Genomic DNA, 21,244 nt, shown 5'->3' with positions numbered 1-21,244 from the left:
TTCTTTATGTTAGTGAGTTAAGCCAAACCTTGTTATTATTTGCAATGAATTCTGTATTTTGCTCTGTTGACGTTCATTCGCTGTTGCTTGTACAATACCTTATTATATGCTACTGTTGCTTTGAGATGTCAATTATCATAACTATTCTTCTACAGGAGGTCCCGATACAGTCTTTGACTATGGGACCTCCTCCTTCATACTAAATAGTTGTAATTTGACCCAACTTCTAACACTAAATTCTCATTCTGATTCTGATCCCCCCACTTCCTAAAAACATGCACCCTGTGCACCACAAACAGCGCAGGAAGCTGCAAGCAAAGGCTCTCCAAAAACAATTCTCCACCTCAAAAGACGTGCCCTATGTTGATGCCGCCGAATATGGGAACAGAAATCATTACGCAAAGTCAGTCATTAACTCTCACGGCCAGGTCGCTGCGGTCGCCTCCATTCCTGGCTCTTCCTCGGAGGAGGCGGAGGAAGCGGCCGTAGCCCAGGTCCTCACAATCCAAAATTAATCAGTAATCGCTAGCGTCTCCAAGTCAGCCATACATAAGTTCGGAGCGGGCAGGGTCTCTAAACCAGCCCTTTCCCTCCTCTTGGCCCATCCTTTCCGACGAACTGTGGCATTAATTTATTTATGATTACCTCAAAGGCCCCAGTGTGGGGTATTACATGAGGGATGGGTGACCACGTCAGTGGAATATGTACTCAATGGCAGCCTTGAAATGATGTGGATGGGAGTGGTGCACGGCGTCGGCGGAAAGGTCGTTCCAGTCCCGGGCAGTTTTCACAAAGAAAGAACGTAGGTGCGCAGTGGCCTGGGCAGGCGGAGGATACACAGATTTTTCATGACGTAATCGACAAGACTGACGGTGTGCTGCAATGATGGCTAAAGTACTAGTAGCAGAATGATAAAATTTGTGATGAAGACAGAGTCTTAAAGCATGACGCCTTACATCTAGATTGGAAATTCCTGCTTCTAATTTTAGCTGATAGACACTAGTGTGCTAAGAAAAATCAGAATAAATATAGCGAGCTGCATGATTCTGAACTGCTTCTAGAGTGTTAGAAAGGGTGGTTTGGTGTGGGTCCCAAACAGAGCATGCGTATTCTAGCGTAGATCTGACAAAAGTTAGACAAGTTAGTATCTTTAAGGATGATGGTACGAAGCGGAAGTTGCGGCGGAAGTAACCAAGCGTGCGATTGGCTTCGTAAGTGATGTTCGTACATGAGAGTGCGAATCAGCTAGGATTCGGCGATAAATGACACAATCGTCAGCAAAAAGGCGAATGTTAGATGAAAGATTAGCCGGTAAATCATTAATAGTAAAGTTGGCGAAGTTCACAAGCAGCGACGTAACCTCATACGGAAAGGGCAAGGCCCGGCCTGAAAAAACGGTGACGTACACGGTCATAGGTTCGAGATACGCCGAGGTGTCCTGCCATTGGTGCGTCGTGGAGCTTTTCTAGAAAGGTTTAGCGGAGGTGTTTAGGTATGATAAGTAGGAACTCAGAGCCATCCGTATGAAGGTTACGAAGGTACAGAGTACCGTCGCGGAGGACGAAGAGGCGTAGAGTGGCGTCGGCCGGAGAGTGTTCAAAACGGTCGATGAGTGCTCTGATGTAGGTGTCTCGACGTTGCTCGTCGGCGAAATGAAGCAGCTGCGACACAGATAATGCACGAGCAGCACTGGTAATATTGGAAGAGTCAGGGTCGTTAACAGGGTAACACGACAAGCTGTCAGCGTCTAGGCGCAGGCGGACAGACTTGTAGACCACGGAATACAAAAATTCTTGTACTCTCAAAGCCCATCGACCAAGCCGGCCTGTAGGATCTTTTAGGGATGAGAGCCAGCAGAGAGCATTATGGTCAGTGACTACGGAAAAAGGCCGACCGTAGAGGTAAGGCAACCGTCCAGATTCGCAACTTCGCAACCGCCCAGACTGCAGCAAGGCATTCTCGTTCCGTTATGGAATAGTTGCGCACCGATGGTGTGAGGAGGCGGCTCGCATAAGCAATATCGCGATCCTGGCCACGCTGAAGCTGGGCTAAGACGGCTGGGCTACGCCATGACCGCTGGCATCTGTACGCAATTCTGAGGGGGCATCAGGGTCGAAGTGGGCGTGAATAGATGGTGAGGAGAGAAGAGTGACGAGACGAGAGAAGGCGGCGGCTTCTGCAGTGCTCCACGAGAAGTGTACGCCTTTGTTGAAAAGATTAGTGAGGGGTCTAGCCATTGCCGCAAAATCTTGAACAAAACGACGCAAGTATGAGCATAGCCCCACAAAACTTCAAACGTCTGCGGCTGTCTTCGGAACCGGGAAGTCCCGGACAGCGCGAGTTTTGTCGCGATCAGGCTGTACTCCGGAAGCGTCAATGAGGTGGCCCAGAACAGTAATTTGACGGAGGCCGAAACGACATTTAGACGACTTAAGTTGCAGCTTCGCCTTTCGGAACACATCAAGTATAGCTGTTAGACGCTCAAGGTGAGTGTCGAACGTGGACAGAGAAGACGATGACGTCGTCGAGGTAGCAGAGACATGTGGACCATTTGAAACCACGGTGCAAGGAGTCCATCATACGCTCAAAGGTGGCAGGGGCCTTGCATATTCCAAACGGCATTACTTTAAATTGGTATAGGCCATCAGGTGTGATAAACGCAGTTTTTTTCTCTGCCCATATCGTCAACAGCAATCTGCCAGTATTCAGAACAAAGATCAGTAGAAGAGAAATAGCTGGAACCGTGGAGGCAGTCAAGGGCGTCGTCTATACGTGGGAGCTGGTAGACGTCCTTCTTAGTAATGTTGTTCAGATGGCGGTAGTCTACACAGAAGCGCCACGTGCCATCCTTCTTCTTAACCAACACTACGGGTGATGCCCAGGGACTCGAAGAAGGCTCAATGCTCTTTTTGTCTAGCATTTTGTTGACTTCACTTTGAATTACTCGGCGTACCGACGCAGAAACTCGATACGGTCGTCGGTGAATAGCAGTAGCATCGCCTGTAGGAATTTGGTGCTCGACCGCGAGCGTCTGGCCTAAAGGGCGATCGTCGAAGTCGAAAACATCTCTGTAGGACGATAGTACTTGGTAAAGGTCTTCAGCCAGCGCAGAAGACAGGTCTGTCGCAACGATTTTCTGTATCTTGGGATCGGCGGCCGAGGCTGGCACGATGGGCCTGCTAAGCTCGCAAGAAGCATCGGTCGATAAAGTTGCCACGTGATGGTCGCCTAGACAATCAACGTTGGCAAGGCAAATACCTTGCGGTAGAATTTGCTTTGCGAATCCAAAGTTAAAGATAGGCATGCAAGTGCGGTTCGCAGTATTAATAAGTGTACTGTGAGGCAAGGTAACGTCATAGTGTAGTGGAATGTCGGGCAGAGGAGTGACGAGGTACTCGCCATCAGGGACTGGTGGGAAGACAAGAGTTCAATATAGGCTATTAATTTTCGCGGCAGGCGAATAAAGCCACTGGGGCGTACACTCCTAAAATTTTCACACCCTTATGGGTGTAATGCGGGTGTATTTATCTTTCCACCCTTGTAAACACCCTTGAAACACCCCAGTCTTTCTAAATTACACCCTAATTATAAGGGAGTAAGGGAACAAGCTTAAAGTATATGATAAATGAACATTGCCAGTTAACGCGTTGATATTGGCTATACATGAAACGCGCGCCACCTGCGCTTGAATCAGGTAGCTGGAATGATTAGATCGGGGCATCTAGGCAGCAGCGTACAGTCTCCGAACAGCGGTCAAAAATGAAGTTTCCCGCGAATGTTGATATCGAATGGATGACACTAACGCGCAGACTTTGCATAGCCAGATATCTGCGAAAGGCTTCATATGATCAATGGCAAAATATTTACAATGCTATCACTGAATACTTAAAGGTGTGCAACCAGTTAGACTGGGAATGCTTAGGAGTGAGGGCAAACGGTAAATAAGTCACCAACTTACGGTTTGTACATGGCATTGGCATACTCAGCAACGCTGCAGACTATTTGCAACAAACGCTTGAGGACCTTGGCGAAGAAAGTGTAAAAGCCTGATTGAAAGTTAGTATGCAGAAGAGAAAAGTAATGTTCCGCCGCCTGGCGAGACAACGACTGTCATGGTTGGCAGTCAGCCTTTAAAACCTGCGCAGAAACACGTTTATTGAGGTTAAGTGCTCGCAGGGGCCTCTGATCAAGGAAATTAACAAAAATAAAAATTAGCTGGAGAGCTTACGGCAGGCATTACTAAATCATGACAAGGGAGCTTACTGCTAATAATTGCTTCTAACTTTATTGACGTATGGGGCCAAAACTTGGAAGTTACCAAAGAAGCTTGGGAATTCGTTGAAGACCGCGCAACGAGCGATGAAATGAAAAAATTACCGACGATTACGTTACTTCCTAATGCGAAATTTGAGCGCAGCAAATAAGCTGTTTCACTTTTTCGATAGATTGAGGCAAAGAAATCGAGCAACACATGTATGCGCTATCACAGAATTTTTTTTTAATTTTTCACACGTATTCCTTTAACAAAGACTCCACTAGGTAAGCTTCTGCTTCGGCGGCACGCGCCTCTGGATTCTGACGGCGACGGCGCTGGGCCTCTGCTCTGGCAGCTCGTTTAGCAGCAGCAGCAGCAGCAGCAGACGGAGGACTTCCATCGGTCGTCTCGCTCATGGCTCAGAAAGAACTGGCAGATAATTTCGCAGTGGCGAACGGCAGCGGCAATTTCGGCTCGGGCGGTGCACATATACAGATCCGCCGCCACCGATCTGGCTCTCTGATTGCCACCGCACAGGGGTTGCATTGGAGGAGGAGCGAAGAAAGGAATTAAGTTCGAGCCGGCGCTTTGACAACCGGAGACTCGCAGGAAGAGGGGGGAGGGGGGCGGCGTGTACACCCAGCGGCAAACGATGGGGGCAGAAGCGCGCGCAGCAAGCGGACAACACGATAAAGGGAGGAGGGAAGAGATAGCAGCGACTGACTGATGCCGCTGACGCCGATAGTGAGTCAACCCCAGCTGCAGAGTTGGTTTCAGGGACAACGCCGCCGATGCCGACACAAACAATATGATACCCTCGCTTCCGCAGCGCTAAGAACCAGGTCTACCCATGGGAAGGTGGTCACGTATTCGTCGACGTGCCGGGGCCTACGTGAAATAACCGGCGCGTCGGCAACTGAAGAGCACCCTATCCGCCACACAAGAACAGGGGGGGGGACCCTTTCCTCCTCTTTCTGCATGGCCGCGACGGTGTTCTATGCAGTCACGTTATCTTGACTCTTTAGCGGCGTCAGCGGCATCCAGCGGTATCAGTCGGTCGCTGCTAGCGCTGGGGGGATGAAAGGGGGGCGGAGCTGGTTACGAGGCCGACGACAACGCCGACGACGACGCGAAACCCAGGAACGGACGCCAAAGAGCTGCGCTCTAAAATATTAGGCATGACGATGATAGACTGGAAGACAGCGATGTGGATTAGAGAGCGAACGGGGATAGCTGATATTCTGGTTGACATAAAAATGAAGAAGTCGTGCTGTGCAGACATTGCAATGCGTAAGAGAGAGAACTGCTGGTCTATTGGAGTTGCAGAATGGGTGCTAAGGGAAGGGAAGCACAGTCGAGGATGGCAGCGAAAAATGTGGACGTGATGGAATTAGGAAACTTGAAGATACGTGGAACCAGTGAACGGCGCGTATCGCAAGTGGGCTACCTCACGGCTACATTCGGATATCGCCGGCGCGCGAAGAGGAAGCGCGGAAACATGCACGCTTGCAGTATCGGAGGGACGCGCATGCGTGCAGGCATCGGTCTCGGCACCAGGGGTTCACCGCTAGAAGGGAAGGAGGGTCGCTTTGCCACGCGCTCGCACATCCCGCAAACTTTTGCTGTTGACTGTACGTGCAAATGCGTTTCGCCCTCCTATTGGGCTCCGGAGCAAAGCGTGCAATATTTCATATGAAAGATGCAGTGCCCGTCATCATGGTGTGAATTTAGAGCGGCAAACGAGAACTGTGGCACCTAGCGCGCACCTCGGCTGCTAAGTCAGCGTGGAATTTGTTTTACGTTACCGTAATATGTTGCTGTCAGTCTAATCTGCGGCTTCTGGACAGCTAGCCTATTGACTTTTGCTTGTGGCAGCGATAGGTATATAAATGAAAGCGGTAATAATTTTCGAGAGCCGACAGTTCTTTCGCTCGATGTTTGTTCGTGTTCATAGCGTTATGAAGGCTAGAAAACTGGCTTGATCGTGCTTAGTTCTAACTCCAAGAGGCGTAACGTTGGCCCTGTGTGCGTTTGTTTTCCGTGCCGCGAGTACCACTTTCATGCTTTTGTTGCATGAGAGTGGTAGCTGCTACATGCCGCCTATGCATAATACAATAAAAGCAATTTCCTCACTTTCATACATATGCAATGTGACGTAACAAAATTTCCAGCGTTTTATTCGGAGCGTAAATATCCAGTATAGTTTAGTAGGAAACTCAAATTCTATCTTAGCTTAGTAGGCGTGAAACAAGTGAAACTCGCATTCCTTTTTGAATTTTTTGCCCAAACCGCACCGCCCGCAGATGCGTTATCGGTTATTTGACAGTAGCTTCGCTACGTGAGTTGTTTTATGCGCAAATATTGCCCTGTTAACTATCCTGTTAATTTGTGCCGAGGCTCGTTCATATTAAGTTTCAGCGATTACTATCCCCGAGTACTGGACGATGCCAAACTTGTGTGGTGTAGCAAACGCGGGTAATTCAAAGTGGCTGCAAGTTCCTGGTTTTACGTTTCTTGCATTCAAAGCCAACAGACACAGTATCACTGATTTATTTCCATTTCTGCTGTACTTGATCAATCCAATCTGACAACTGTATGTGTTCTTTAATGTTCTCCATTTACTGCCAGAAAATGCTTGAATTTTTTTCAGTATCCAAGTGACGAAATATTTCACTGACGGCCGTGTGTGAAACACGCAAGATGACAAAACTGATAGCAAAATGATGAGATGTTTCTTTTATAGAGTTTGGACTCGACTTTAGGTGAGGATGCGATCGACCTTGGGCCTGGTGACAGCACACCCGACATGGCCAAAATGCAGCCTATCAGTTGAGTGCCCCGAATGGACCATCAACATCAAGATCTAGATATTGCAAGATCTAGTTTGCAAGATCTAGATATTGTTTAAGGAATTGTTTTTATTTACTCGGAGCTTCTTGGTGTCATGGCAGTGCAGTAAAAGCTCAAGATGATGTCCTGCTCCTAATAAAGCACCTTTAGGTTTTAAAATTAAGTTTAGGGATTTTACAATCCAAAGTCACAACCTGAAGTTTTGGGAACCTGGCTTTCTTTAGTGTACACCTGAATCTAAGTGCCCATAAGTGTTATTGCGTTTTGCCCCCATTGGAGGATAGCTGCCATGGCCTAGATTGAAGCTGTGACCAGCTTGACTGAGAAGTATGGCATCATAGTAACTGGACTATAACACCAGGTCAGGATGGGAAATACTACTTAGAACTACCAACTTCTTGGCTCACAACCACTTTGCACTAAGGTAAAGGAGTATGGAGTGCTGACAGCGACCGCTTACGTACCAGTTTCTTTTTAGACTGTAGACTCCCTTATTAGAGTGCGAAGCTTCAAGTAGTCAAAACCAGCCTAAATTACAGAACCAACTCAAAACACGCATCATGTATAGCTGGATTTGGACATGAAAATGGAGTCAATTCATGTCCCCGAAAATGAAGATGGCAGTCACACTATTTCATGCATTTCGCCTAAAACGTAGTCAATAATAATCAATTTCTAAAATATTCTTTTCAAAAAGTTTTTTTTTCAAGCATGAAAGGAGAAGCCAAATGGGGTTCAGGTGCACGAGTGGTTAGTTGCACGGCACTTCTTGCATGCATTCACAGGCTTCTTTCAAGCTTGAAAAAAAAATTGTATTGCACCTATTGAGCAGTAGAAAGCTGGATTGGGAATTTTTCAGGATGCTCTAGAATTTTCGCACTGGCACTTTTGCTTTGAATATAATATTTGAGCAGTTAAATAATCATTAATAACTAAGCACCTAATTAGGAAAAACGCAAAAATTGGTTTCACTTGCTCAAAACGGTGGCAAACGACATTACCTTGGTTCTGTCCAGCTACGTGGCACTTGTACATATTTAAAGCTTGCACAAGTCACACAGGCCACCTGGCACTTAAAAGGCATATATAGAAGCGGCTAAGTTGTGTGAGCCAGCCATGTGTAGCGAATCACGAGAAAGAGCCATGTTTCTTTGACTTAAGGGCTTGTTAAGATTTACATGCTCGACACCTTGTATCAGTGTGGTCTAGGCCTGTTCGTACTTCAGCTGCTACACAAACAATATTTCTCCACGTGTAAGCTCATATGCATCTTTCAAGTATATTGCCTAGTGTGTCCAAAATAAACCACCCTCGCGCTTCCTTCATTATTTCTTCATCCGTTGCTGTGCTAAATTTTTAACATGCAGCTGCACAAATTTTCATCTAGTTTTCATATTTCCTCGTTGTTTGATGACTTTATTTCTGAACAAGTTGCTTTCTTTGAACCCTGTTGCACACAACAGCACACAGCATTTCTGTCTGAAGTGGGATTTTTTTCAGATTGACATTAATACACCTTGCCTGGGCAATGTAAGGCATTCTATATAACACGGCCCTGCAATAATGTTTTATATTGCATTACAGCATCATGCAAAAGCTGTTTACTTACCAGATGAGAATATATATAAGTGTTGAAAGTAACAACTGGAAGAAGCCAGCAGATAATGAGGCCAAGCAAAGCATACAGGAACATGTTTTCAGTTTTTTATATGAAGTATAGAAATCATAAATTCAAGGGAAATGAAAGCGGATGAAAAGACATCCACCTGCGGGTGGAGAACGGAATGAATGAATGTGTAGTTTCTATTGGCGCCAGGGCCAGGTATGGCCAAAGAGCGCCATGCAAGTGTTAGTGATTGCGCAGTGGAGTTATGAACTCTGTGAAGTTGATGTGACGTGGCTGTAAACGGGCCTGAAATATAGTCACTGTAAAGTGCGTAAAATGTACGTGTAAGAAGATTATGGCGATGACTTATGAAGTGTGCTATGAACAATAAGACGCACTTAAAAAGAATGATATGATGTCTAAAAATATATCAGGTTATATAAGATATCCTAGAGCACTACTGCCTCCTAAGAGCCCTTGAAACACAAGGGCCTGGAGGCATGTGCCATTCAAAACAATTATCGCAGCGGCATCCTCTGGAGCGAGGATGCTCTACGAATTTAATGGGCTTATAACGCGTAGAACTACATCCTTTAAGAAGTCGAGAACTGCCTTGGTGATAAAAAGCGGTTCCTTACCAAGAAACATAGCCGGGTGTAGAGGGATGTTATAACGGTATGCAAGTGGAAAATGTTTCTTTCTTTCAGGTTCGGCTTTCCGACACTCCAAGAGGACATGGAGGACGGTCAGCCTCTCACCGCATCTACCACAAGTTGGAGGTTCACTCCCAGTAAGTAGAAAATTATGGGTACCAAATGTGTGTCCTATTCTTAGACGACAGAATAGGACATCTGTTCGGCGTGATTTTGTTGCAGAAGGCCAGAACCCTAATTGTGGCTTTATTACGTGCAGCTTATTATTTGTTTCCATGTCCCACGAGTGTTGCCAGTAGTTTCGCAGTTTTCTTTTTAAGAAAGGCTTCAGGTCTATGACAGGGACTGAAGCAGTAGGATGAACTGTATGAAATGAAGTTGATGTGGCCATCTGGTCGGCTAGAACGTTTCCGTCGATGCCCCTATGTCCAGGCACCCAGCATATGATCACATGTTGGTTAGATATATATGCTTTACACAGTGCGGAGTAGAGTTCGGTAAATACTGGATTTTTGTGGTTACAGAAAGACATCGAGGCCTTCACAACACTGAGGGAGTCCGTATATATAACTGATTTCTGGAGTTGTGATTTATTTAGATGCTTTACGGCCGAGAGCAGTGTGTAGGCCTCCGCCGTAATGATACTAGTTTCCGGATGCAGTACGTCGGATTCCGAGAAGGATGGACCGACGGCTGCATAGGGCACCCCCTCGCTCGATTTTGATGTGTCTGTGTAGAACTCGGTGCAGGCATACTTGTACTGGATTTCCCGGAAATGCATTTGGATTTGGATATCTGGAGCATGCTTTGTGACTTGGACAAAAGATATATCGCATTGTATGAGCTGCCACTCCCAAGGAGGTAGCAGCTTGGCTGGATGCATTAGGCGGAGCTCGAGGAGTGGGACATGCATTTGATCACTAAGCTCCCTCACACGCAGCGAGAAAGGCTGTCTTACGGAGGGACGATTATGAAAGAGTGTAGCATATGTCGTATCATTAATGGTATTAAAACACGGATGTTGAGGATTAGAGTGGACTTTCAAAAAATATGTTTGGCTGATGTATGTCCTCTGCAGATGAAGTGACCACTCATTTGACTCTGCATATAAGCTTTCAATAGGACTTGTTCTGAAAGCTCCAGTGGCCAGTCGGATTCGTTGATGGTGGACCGGATCTAGCATCTTTAGCGCGCTCGGGGCTGCAGAATGATAGATCACGGCACCGTAGTCCAACCGTGATCGGATGAGGCTCTTGTAAAGATTCATTAAACATTTCCTGTCGCTGCCCCATGTTGTGTGGGATAACACTTTCAGTAAGTTCATTGTTTTTAAGCATTTGACCTTGAGGTACTTAATGTCTGGAATAAAAGTTAATTTCGAATCAAGTATTATGCCTAAGAACTTGTGTTCTTTGTTCACAGGAATTCTCTGACCATACATTTCGATAGTGGGTTCTGCAATGAGGCCTCTCTTTCTTGTGAAAAGCACACATGAACTTTTGTTAGGGTTAACTTTAAATCCGTTTTCTTCTGCCCATTTGGACACTTTGTTCAAGCCCTGTTGAACTTGCCTCTCACATACTGTAAGGTTGCAGGATTTGAAACCTATCTGTCATGTCGTCTACGTAAACAGAATAAAAAATGGCTGGCGGTAATGAAGCACGAACGGTGTTCATTTTCACGATGAAGAGCGTGTAGCTAAGTACGCCTCCTTGAGGTACACCAGTTTCCTGTATAAAAGGACGCGACAATACATTGCAGACTTTCACGCGGAATGTACGGTTGGACAAATAGCTTTCTATTAGGACGAACATATTGCCACGGATGCCAATTCCCGACAAGTCTCTCAAGATTCCATAGCGCCACGTAGTGTTGTACGCCTTCTCCATATCGAGGAATACCGATAGGAAATATTGTTTATGTAGAAAGGCGTCGCGAATGTTTCCCTCAATGCGCACAAGGTGATCGGTTGTGGACCGCCCTTTTCTGAAGCCACACTGAAAAGGATCGAGGATATTATTGAGTTCAAGGAAATGTACAAGTCTGCGATTAACCATTTTTCAAAAAGGTTACAAAGGCAATTTGTAAGAGCTATCGGACGGTAACTTGCCGCCTAGGAAGGGTCTTTACCCTGCTTAAGAAGAGGGACCACAATCGCTTCTTTCCATGTAGATGGGAGGTATCCCGTAGCCGAAATAGCGTTGAAAAGAGTGAGCAGTGTATGTTTGGTGTCAGTGTGTAAGTTTCTGATCATTTCGCACATGACTCTATCAGGTCCTGGTGCAGAGCTTTTGCATGTGGTCAAGGCAGCTCTCAACTCAGCAATACTGAACGGCCGGTTATAAGGTTCATTCTGTCTGGATTTTCGTATTATTGGCTTACATTATTCTATTTCTTTGTATTTCAAAAAGGATTGTGAATAATGGTTTGAACTCGACACGCTCTCAAAGTGTTCTCCAAGTGAGTGTGCCAGATCTTTCAGTGTTTCACCTTGTGTGTTCACCAAAGGAAGTGAATATGTTTGTCGCCCTTTTATCCTATTAACCCTGTTCCAGACTTTGGCCTCATCTGTATAGGAGCTGATACCAGATAAAAACTTCTGCCAACTCTCTCTTCTGGCCTGTCGGCGGGTTCGCCTGCCTTGGGATTTTACTTGTTTAAAATTGTTAAGATTATCCGCAGTGGGGAATGCGCGTAGCAACCCCTACGCTTTGTTTTGTTTCTTACGCCGATCCTACAATCGTCGTTCCACCACGGGACACGCCGTTTGCATGCCAATCCATTTACTTGTGATATACATTTAGTTGCAGCATCTATTATGAAGGCTGTAAAATATTCCAATGCAGCATCAATTCCTAACGCGGACATGTCATCCCATGAAATACTAGTTAAGTTTCGGAATTTCTCCCAGTCTGCTGTCTCAATCTTCCACCTGGGAGCCTGTGGTGGATATTCGTCTTCTTTAAGTGTTTTTAATAGTATGGGGAAATGGTCGCTTCCGTAAGGATTATTCGTAACTTCCCATTCGAGTTCAGGCAGTATGGACGGGCAAACTATGCTCAGATCAATTGAGGAAAAGGTGTTGTTTGCAAGACAGTAATATGTGGGTTTCTTCTTATTCAGAAGGCACGCACCAGAAGAAAAAAGGAACTGTTCAACAAGACGACCTCGCGCATCTATACGAGAGTCGCCCCAGAGGGAGCTGTGCGCCTTGAAATCGCCAAGAACAACATAAGGTTCTGCCAATTGATCTATAAAGGATTGGAATTCATGTTTCGTTAATTTGTAGTGTGGGGGTACGTAAAGGGAGCAAATGGTGACGAGTTTTTTTAGAAGAACAGCTCGAACCGCCACTGCTTCAAGGGGCGTTTGTAGCTGTAAACGCTGACAGGAGATACTTTTATGAATTAAAATGGCAACACCGCCTGATGATACGACGGCATCATCGCGATCTTTGTAAAACTTGACATACGATCGGAGAAAGTTTGTGTATTGTGGTTTTAAGTGTGTTTCCTGTAGACACAGCACTTTTGTATTGTGTTTTTGGATAAGCTCTTGTACGTCATCAAGGTTCCTAAGAAGACATCTGACATTCCATTGAATTATTTGTGTAGCCATATTGGAAGTAAATAAGTGCTGTGTGTATGGAAAGGGAGGTGATGCGTTAGGTTACAGAGCTCTTTCGAGGCCCTGTAACAGGGGTTCTGCCCTTTCTGGAGCGTTCGAGGGAGCCTCGACGCTCCTTAGGCGTTTGGTGCGCCTTGAGGACAGGTGTAGTGCCCATTGCCTCTTGTGAGGCGCCGGACACGTGATCTTGCGGGCGAAAAGTTACAAGGGAGAGTCCTGCCTTGGAGGGCAAGACCCCTGCGCCTACCAGCCCGGAGGTCGATGGGGCACCCTGCGGGATTTGGCTGCGCCGGCTGTTGCCAGCGCTGGAAGAGGCCGGGGAGGTTGGGGCAGCTTCGTCTGCGCCCACCTTCGGGGTCGATGGTCCCCCTTGCTGTGTTGGCGGAGCAGCGCTAGCTGCAACCGCCGCAGGGGCAGATGGCGTAACTGCCGACTCACTGCCTGTGGGTCGGGCAGCCGCTGGAGGCCGTTGTGACGCTGCCCCCTTTTGCACCACATCGGCAAAGCTACTCTTAGACAGGTATGACACCCGCCTACGTGCCTCTTTGAAAGATATGTTTTCTTTGACTTTGTTTGTCACAATCTCTTTTTCTCTTTTCCAGGACGGGCAGGCGCGCGAATATGCGGCATGCTTGCCATCACAGTTACATAATGTGGTTTGTTTTGGCACGTTTCAGAGGAATGTTCGTTGTCACTGCACTTGGCACAAGTCAACCGGCCTCGACAGTTCTGTGAACTGTGGCCGAAACGTTGGCACTTAAAGCATCTGAGAGGATTGGGAACGTATGGCCGAACACGAAGTTTGATATACCCAGCCTCGATGGGCTCGGGAAGGACGCTTGAGCCGAAAGTGAGTATCAGGTGTTTCGTCTTGATCTCTTTTCCATCTCTCCTCATCTTAATTCGTTTAACATTGATAACATTCGGGTCACTGAAGCCCTCCAAGAGTTCATCCTCAGTGAGCTCCATTAACTCATCGTCAGAGACAACACCACGGGTGGTGTTCATCGTGCGTTGCGGGGTTATAATTGTTTGGGTTTCCCCAAATGACACTAGTGTTGACAATTTTTCATATTGTTTTTGATCGCGGAGCTCCAAGAGGAGATCACCGCTTGACATCCCCGACGCCTTATATCCAGGACCAAAGGCTTCAGTCAGCGACTTCGAAACAAGAAAGGGTGAGATAGTTCTTACTAATTTATCCGGTTTTGCAGAGTGGATGACATGCAAACGCGGGAAGGATTCTTTTTGGCGCCCAAAATATTGGAAGACTTCATCGGTGCGCCCTCTTTTCTGAGGGCGATCAGGTAGGGGAGGGAAAGAAGAAGCCATGAGTGGACGTGTAGTTCGGCAGCAACGCCAGCCACCCACCATGGAGTCCAACATGGGGACGCTGCAGGGCCTGAAAAACCGGGCCTGCAAACGCCAGCTGTACGTTGCCACTATAACCCAATATGACATAACCAAGGTTGGCTACTCACACAAGGTTAACCCTTGCCGCCAAGAAGAAGGAAGTAAATAGAAGAGAGAAGGAGACAGGAAAGGTGGAAAGTAAGGGAAAGACGAAGGTTGTAAGAAGAGAGAGACAGGAAAAGGCGACTGCCGACTTCCTCCAGGTGGGTCAGTCTGGAGGTGCCGTCTATGTGAAGCCGAGGCCGAAGAGGTGTGTTGCATCAGCCGGGGGGCCTTAAAGGTCCGAGCACCCAGCATCGGCTCAACCCCCAGGATCCCCTTTTCCCCAGACACGGCTAAGCCGCGCACGGCTACACGCGGGAGGGTCCAACCCTCGTGTGCTCGGGTAAGTGGTGTCGCAACACACCAAACGCCTGCTGACGCAGACGCCCCTGCGGGCGGAGAACGGACCCATAACGTTCACATTACGCATGTGATATACTAACCACTGTGGTACTACGGCCGCGTTTGAGCGTCGACAATCTGAGGGGCCATTGTGGACCGTTGAATGCTGCCTTGGTAGCACAGTGGTTAGTGCATCGCATGCCTAATGCAAAGGCTGTAGGTTCGTTCTTCCCCCATGGCTGGTTGTTTTTTTGATAATTTTAATTTCCCGTTACCATTTCTACATTTAAATCGAAAATTACAAATAAGTTTCCACGGGCCTTCCCTGGCATCTTCCAGCTGTGATTGAGAAAAATTTTGACCCTCACTGTCCTTTCTTCTAGTTTGCAAGAACACGAGCTTCATTTTAAAAATAATGAATTCACCTTGTACAGCATCTCAATGCGGTGTGAAATCTTATCACAGCATATATATTACTAAATGAAGTTTTGTTAAGATGATGATGTAGCATGGGACCTAATTAGTAGCCTTTGTGTACAGAGATATGATTAGTCTAATAAATAGGAGGATTTTAAGAAGCATTTCTAACACGTCGTCAACTAGTTGAGAAAGTGCAGGTTAATCGTGTGGAGATTATATAGTAACCGAAGTTGAGTGATTCTGCATTACATTCACAAAATATACTTCCTGATACCTTTCCATTTATTTCTTCGGTTATTAAAAATCCCTTTGGCATTGTTGGACAACATTACAGAATGCCAACATATTTTCTAGCATTCACTGGTAGCAAACACGTCAAAATTTGTTCTAGTTTCTGGATTGCCGCTTTACCCGTAAACTCCCAAATTAATTCCGGAAAAATGTACCAAATTTTCCAAATGTTTCATGTACTCATTTTTTCGGTGTCATTCTCATTCTAAAATATATTACTTCATTGGTCTCTGGTTAGAAATAACACAAAAATAAAAGCTGCGCTTGAGGGCAGCTTTCCCTCAATGCCGACTCTAACTCGTCGTTGACAGTAAGAGCAGCATAACATCGGGCAGAAAGAGTGCGACTCGTCATTGGCGTTATTGGTACTACCTCCAGTCACTAGTACAGCTCGGGATCAAGGGTTAAAGGTTGCGACTTCGTTGCGGCCCAGTTTTAATTCTGCAGCTGTTACACTTGGGTGTAGCGTGTGTATGTACGTGTGCATGCTTTAAAATGACTTCATACTAGAGCAAAGCAACTGTAGTACAGAGAGGCATCAGTCATCTTTATATATTTTCTTTGTTAAGATGCGCTAAGTTTATTTTTTGCAGTATAAACTTGGCGTTCTTTGGCCAAAGATGCCCTTGTGCTCCTAAAGCCTATCAATTAGCTTCTTGCAGTAGCAGGTGCTTATTCTTTTTTTCAGGATCGGTGTGCCAGTTTTAATTTGTTTTTCTTGAACTGTGCAATTCCCATTCACAGGACGGCATGTAATCTGAGGTGTTCCTTTTCCAATCAAGAATGCTGAGGTTGTCTTTGTGAAACTCGATTTCTTCCCACAAACGAGCTTGTATAAACTGACCAAGCTGATAATTCTAGCTGCTTATATGTGAAGTATTTTGCGGTTATGAACCCTCATAATTAATGACACATAGTACAAAATTTTTTGTCTTAAAACAATTTATGAAAATTTTCATGTGTTTTGCGTTCGTGCTCACTTCTCTGCTCTTGTGTCCTGCCTGCACGCTTCACCTCTTCTTTTTACATATTAAATATTGTCTAAATTTAACCATGCTTTTTTTACCACAATGCAGTGAGAAAAAGTTCCGGTAACACCATGCATTCAGTCTGGTGGTCCAGACGTGTATACAAGCAACCTCCTTCATGTTGACCAAGAACTACTCTTGTGTCTCGTAGACTTCCATGCAAAGCCCTCAACATTCTCGTCTCAGTGGAATGGCTGCTCATCTATCAGCGTGTCCATCATCAAGACTGCCAGTTGTAAAGCTTCTGAACCCGTTGAGAAAGCTTAGTGATTTTTTAGAGCGCAGCTCTTTGGCGTCCGTTCCTGGGTTTCGCGTCGTCGTCGGCGTTGTCGTCGGCCTCGTAACCAGCTCCGCCCCCCTTTCATCCCCCCAGCGCTAGCAGCGACCGACTGATACCGCTGGATGCCGCTCACGCCGCTAGAGAGTCAAGATAACGTGACTGCATAGAACACCGTCGCCGCCATGCAGAAAGAGGAGGAAAGGCCCCCCCCCCCTGTTCTTGTGTGGCGGATAGGGTGCTCTTCAGTTGCCGACGCGCCGGTTATTTCACGTAGGCCCCGGCACGTCGACGAATACGTGACCACCTTCCCACGGCTAGACCTGGTTCTTAGCGCTGCGGAAGCGAGGGTATCATATTGTTTGTGTCGGCATCGGCGGCGTTGTCCCTGAAACCAACTCCGCAGCAGGGGTTGACTCACTATCGGCGTCAGCGGCATCAGTCAGTCGCTGCTATCTCTTCCCTCCTCCCTTTATCGTGTTGTCCGCTTGCTGCGCGCGCTTCTGCCCCCATCGTTTGCCGCTGGGTGTACACGCCGCCCCCCTCCCCCCTCTTCCTGCGAGTCTCCGGTTGTCAAAGCGCCGGCTCGAACTTAATTCCTTTCTTCGCCCCTCCTCCAATGCAACCCCTGTGCGGTGGCAATCAGAGAGCCAGATCGGTGGCGGCGGATCTGTATATGTGCACCGCCCGAGCCGAAATTGCCGCTGCCGTTCGCCCTGTGCGGTGGCAATCAGAGAGCCAGATCGGTGGCGGCGGATCTGTATATGTGCACCGCCCGAGCCGAAATTGCCGCTGCCGTTCGCCACTGCGAAATTATCTGCCAGTTCTTTCTGAGCCATGAGCGAGACGACCGATGGAAGTCCTCCGTCTGCTGCTGCTGCTGCTGCTGCTAAACGAGCTGCCAGAGCAGAGGCCCAGCGCCGTCGCCTTCAGAATCCAGAGGTGCGTGCCGCCGAAGCAGAAGCTTACCTAGAGGAGTCTTTGTTAAAGGAATACGTGTGAAAAATAAAAAAAAATTCTGTGATAGCGCATACATGTGTTGCTCGATTTCGTTGCCTCAATCTATCGAAAAAGTGAAACAGCTTATTTGCTGCGCTCAAATTTCGCATTAGGAAGTAACGTAATCGTCGGTAATTTTTATTTAGTTTTCACGGTTGGCCGTAGAATCTTAAAAATTTTTTATTTTTCAAACATTTTTATCTGCCACAATGCGGTGCAATAACTTTAAATCAGTGTAATGTATTTAGGTGATGCTCACTCTAATGTCTATCTGGTTTTGACAGTGTTTAAGAAATTTGAATGTCTGATGAGGTAAGCATTTGAATTTGTCATCGTGGCTCGTTTCAATGAGCTTCTAGGATATAAGACGCCAAACTTATCACACGCCAGTTGTAGCATTTTTGTTTTCATGACAATATACACGTTTCAAAAGATGGAAAGTGGGGAAGAAAGCCTCAAGAACATAATCATCCTAGGATTGTCATGTCCTTACAGCTCTGCAATGACTAATGCCTCATACATCTTGGGAGCACATTGGTCGCAATGCCTACAGGTATATTTGACAATACCTTGCACCCAGATTTGCCACACAATTGATGGCTGATTGCTTTTTTGTCGTCTTTATGTTACTATTATATATTCATTATTCATTCCGATGTAAATGTCACTACAGGCACTGAAGTATCAAAGGGCACTTGCATTTCAGGGGACAAAGTGCACAGCATGCCTGTCACGAAATGTGTTCTAGGGGCTACATTGCCTCTGTAGGTAAATTGACACCAGATGCTCTGTGTACAGTGCAATCGGTGTACTTGTCTGGAGTGCTTGAAAGATGTGCTACGGTCTCTACTGGCACTGTCTGAAGATAATGCATGGTTCTAGAAAGCCTGCAGCTGAGCATCTGCCACCGTACTGAAGGAACTGTCATAATTTATTTTGTTGATGTGGTTGAAATTTAGGAGCTGCAATGAATAGTTCTGAATGTGGCAGTGCTGCCCAACTAAAGCACAAATTACACACTTCGACTCACAATGCACTCTGAATGTTTTGCTACGTGGTATCTGTGTTTGCTGCCTGACCTTATGGCACCTTTAGGAGCAGTCGCAAGTGATTGCAGCTGCTGGGGCTTTATCAACTGGCAAGGTGAGAAAAGAATGCTGTGCCACCAGTGTGGCTGCACACTCCGAGAGGCAAGCTATCTTGAACCAGGTGTTCGGTAGACAGTACCTGTGCAGCCAAAACATAGTGTTTGAGCCCTATAGGCAACTGCGTTCACAACTGCCCACAAGTGTGCTGTCACAACGGAAAGTTGAGAACAAGCAGCATTTTTACCGGTGTTCAAAACATTAGTGCAAGTCATTCTTTCACCAAGGTTGGTAATCATGCATAGGTATTGAGAACAGGGCATTTGTAACACACAAGGGGTCATGTATCAAATTTAATTAGATCAGTAATCTATGAGATGGAATTATGAAAAGTATACCTTTTGTTCCTCAGTGGTCTCTAGGAGAGATGACCATTTCCGGCAGTATAGTTTTGACTTTTTATGTCTAGATTTGGTGTGCATATTGCAACTATAACTAACAGTCAGTGCTCTGTCCTGCTCAGTTTTTATGCTGTCTTTGTGAAATTTGCAATATTTTGCAGTTCAGCTGAGCGAAGTATATATCTTTACTATTACTAGTTTACATGTTCAACTTTTGTAGTGCTCACTAGTTATTACTAGCCATGTTTTGTTCACATATGCTCTTGGATTGTTGCGCGAAGTGACACGGACACAAACTACAAGCAGACAGGATGAGCGCTAACTCTCAACTAAATTTGCATTGAAACGCTATATATATATATATATATATATATATATATATATATATATATATATATATATATATATATATATATGTGTGTGTGTGTGTGTGTGTGTGTGTGTGTGTGTGTGTGTGTGTGTTTGCAAAAAACCAAAGCATAAGAACATGACAAGGCATGAAGACAACAGTTACACATGTCAGGAAGTAGGGAAGTCAAAAAAGAACACAACAAAAAGACACTACTACAGATTAAGACACGTGTTGTGAAGATGCTGAAATTCGCATTCTAACAGAGACAAAGATGTCTGGCTAACGCAAGTCTCTCCTAATCTTTTAATGTAGAATGCCTCGATTATTTCCTGTGTGGTTTGGCATTTGTGTCTCGAAAGAATTTTTGTGTCTTCCAACAAAGGTTTACAACAGCAATTGGAACGATGTGACGCTAGATGTGGAGCATTAGGGTTGTTAAGTAAATGTTTGTGTTCTTCTGGTCGAATGTTATTGCACTGCAGGCTCCGTCCAATGTAAGTCTCCCCGCACTTGAGAGGAATCTGATAAACTATACCAGTGTTACAAGGCACAAAAAAGGACACATGTCTAATGCCGCAATCATCTTTTCTTTTTTGCCACCCTGTTCAAGTTTCGTATTTATCATAGGGCACATGATAGACAACTTGCGGGGCCGAGAAAACTTTATCCACGTCAGATCTATTGGCCACGTTTCCTAAACCATGGGATAATCTATGTACATAGGGCGCCTCAGTAAACCTTATTTTTCTGTTTTTCTTGTTTCTTAGCGGGGCCTTTTACCCATTTTAAAAGCTTTCCGCAGGTTAGTCATCATAAATGCACAGGATAACTAGCCTTCACGAGCCTATCTATTTGTTGTGAAAAACTTTGTTTCATATTGTGTGGACATGACTTAGTAATGGCAAACTTAAGAGCTGATTAAGATAGTCATGTCCACACAATATCAAACAAAGTTTTGCACAACAAATAGGCTCCAGAAGGCTAGTTATCCTGTGCATTTATTATCACTAACCTGCGAAACGCTTTTAAAATGGATAAAAAGCCCCGCTAAGAAACCAGAAAGAAAGAAAAAAGTTTGCTATGGTGCCCTATGTACATAGATTATCCCATGGTTTAGGAAACGTGGCCAATAGATCTGACGTGGATAAAGTTTTCTCGGCCCCGCAAGTTGTCTATCATGTGCCCTATGATAAATACGAAACTTGAACAGGGTGGCAAAAAAGAAAAGATGATTGCGGCATTAGACATGTGTCCTTTTTTGTGCCTTGTAACACTGGTATAGTTTATCAGATTCCTCTCAAGTGCGGGGAGACTTACATTGGACGGAGCCTGCAGTGCAATAACATTCGACCAGAAGAACACAAACATTTACTTAACAACCCTAATGCTTCACATCTAGCGTCACATCGTTCCAATTGCTGTTGTAAACCTTTGTTGGAAGACACAAAAATTCTTTCAAGACACAAATGCCAAACCACACAGGAAATAATCGAGGCATTCTACATTAAAAGATTAGGAGAGACTTGCGTTAGCCAGGCATCTTCGTCTCTGTTAGAATGCGAATTTCAGTACCTTCACAACACGTGTGTTAATCTGAAGTAGT

This window comes from Dermacentor variabilis, chromosome 5, assembly GCF_050947875.1.
Source record: "Dermacentor variabilis isolate Ectoservices chromosome 5, ASM5094787v1, whole genome shotgun sequence".
Classification (NCBI taxonomy): Eukaryota; Metazoa; Arthropoda; class Arachnida; order Ixodida; family Ixodidae; genus Dermacentor; species Dermacentor variabilis.
This window is presented reverse-complemented; position numbering follows the sequence as displayed.